Raw genomic sequence first — 2,337 nt, 5'->3', positions numbered from 1 at the left:
GGGATTGATTTTGAATCAACAATGATTAAATTGGAGGATAACTAGATTGAGCATTTTTAGTTTGTTTGATTTAATTGTCTGTTTGAGTAATTTACTTTTAGCTTTAGTTGATTTCTTCCCTTCCCCCTACTTTTTCGTTTTTTTTTAGTTATTTACAATTCAGTTCACTAACCCACTAACTGTTCAATATATTGCATCACTCACACTAACAGTAATTCTAACAGAAATACGTTCTGCATCTATTTTCCTTGCTTGTGCTTTATTGGTTGTATAACAGGGAGAAGAAGCGGGGCTTCAACTTCCTTTGATTCTGAACCAGAGAGGACCTTCCTTAGATTAAGGAGGGAAGCAAGAGGAAAAAGAGTAGTTGGTGCTGAGGAAGAGGAGGAATACTTTGAACCAAACATGGAAGAAAATATGGAAGACCATCATGAAGAAGAGGCTCACAACCATAGGGAGGATAGAAGAGTTTTAGGCTCTTACATCAATCCAAACCCAGGAAACTGTGGAAGTAGCATTCAAAAGCCAACCATCCACGACAACAATTTTGAACTAAAACCACAGCTCATCACCCTTGTTCAGAACAACTGTTCATTTGGAGGAGGCATCCAAGAAGACCCTAATCAACATCTAAGCACCTTCCTGAGGATATGTGACACAGTGAAGTCTAATGGTGTTCATCCTGACGCCTATAGACTGCTCTTATTTCCATTCTCACTCAAGGATAAGGCAGCCAAGTGGCTGGAGTCCTTTCCGAAGGAGAGTTTGACAACTTGGGAAGATGTGGTGAACAAATTTTTAGCCAGATTCTATCCTCCCCAAAGAATCAACAGGCTGAGAGCTGAGGTCCAAACTTTCAAGCAACAAGATAGTGAGACTCTATATGAAGCATGGGAGAGGTTTAAGGACCTGACAAGGAGGTGTCCACCAGATATGTTCAATGAATGGGTGCATTTACACATTTTCTATGAAGGCCTTTCTTATGAATCAAAGAAAGCAGTAGACCACTCATCCGGGGGATCTCTGAACAAGAAGAAGACCATTGAGGAGGCCATAGATGTCATTGAAACTGTAGCAAAAAATGAATATTTCTATGCTTCTGAAAGAGGGAACACTAGAGGAGTGATGGAGCTAAACAATGTAGATGCTCTGCTGGCCCAAAATAAGCTCATTACCAAGCCGCTGGCTGACCTCACCAAAAAGATAGAGAGGAACCAAGTAGCAGTAATCACCACTTCATCAGCAACCCAAGAAGGTGTGAATGAAGAAGCAGAGGGTAGTCAGGAGCAAGCCAACTACATTGGGAATTCATCTAGGAAAAACCATGATCCATACTCCAAGACCTACAACCCTGGATGGAGGAATCACCCAAACTTTGGGTGAGGGAATCAACAAGATCAAGGCCAAGATCAGAGACGTCACAACCCCAACAACAATGCAGCTCACCAACAATTCACACAGAGAACATATCAACACCACCATAACAACACCTCTCCAAATCCATATCAAAACCAAAATAACACCCCTCATCCTTCCACCTCTAATCCCAATCCACCATCATTTGATGACAGACTCTCAAGGATTGAGAATCTACTTGAAGGCATAGGCAAAGAGATTCAAGACAACAAGGCGTTCAAGGAGGAAGTGTGAGCAAATTTTAAGAACCAGGGAGACACCATCAAGAGGTTGGAATCTCAAGTAGGGTATCTCTCTGAGTAGATTCCCAAACCTACAGATGGATTCCCAAGTGACACAGAGAAAAATCCGAGTGGAGAAACAAAGAAAGTAAGATGGGAAGATTACAAGATGGTCACTATAAGTGATAAGGAGACTGAGGACAAGCCAAACAAGCCGTCAGAACAACCTGGAGATACCTCAGCAGAGGAGAAGAAAAAAGATCACCAAGAACAAAAAATCTCACAACAGGAGCTGTTGAGACTCTATGCACCCTTTCCTTAACTACTCAATGGTGATGTGGAGAAGAGAATATACTCAAGATTTCTTGACTTGTTTTCATCTCTGCATGTAAACATACCATTCATCAAGACCATCCAACAAATGCCTGCATACATCAAGTATATGAAGGAACTGCTTCCCAGGAAAAGCTCACTCAAGGGAGGGCAAACTATAGTGATGAACAAGGAGTGCAGCGCCCTCATTCAACCAGAGTTGCCTACAAAAAGAAAGGACACAGGGAGTTTTCACATACCATGTGCCATAGGAGAAACAATGTTTGATAGAGCACTCTGCGATTTGGGAGCAAGCATCAACTTAATGTCCTTGTCCCTTGTGAAGAGGCTGCAGATCAATGAGATAATGCCCACAGATGTAGTCATC

General features: G+C 41.9%; 1 non-coding gene across 1 annotated transcript; it reads right to left on the bottom strand.

The window, feature by feature from the left end:
- Positions 1-831: 831 nt before the first annotated feature.
- LOC148580660 (small nucleolar RNA R71) lies at positions 832-938 on the bottom strand. The gene has a single exon (XR_015899033.1). It is a non-coding gene; the product is annotated as a small nucleolar RNA R71 (small nucleolar RNA).
- Positions 939-2,337: the final 1,399 nt, after the last annotated feature.

Source organism: Arachis ipaensis, chromosome B10 (assembly GCF_059453495.1).
Source record: "Arachis ipaensis isolate K30076 ecotype BB chromosome B10, ASM5945349v1, whole genome shotgun sequence".
NCBI classification, from domain to species: domain Eukaryota; kingdom Viridiplantae; phylum Streptophyta; class Magnoliopsida; order Fabales; family Fabaceae; genus Arachis; species Arachis ipaensis.
The sequence above is the reverse complement of the archived record's forward strand: the minus strand, read 5'-3'. Positions and strand labels throughout refer to the sequence as shown.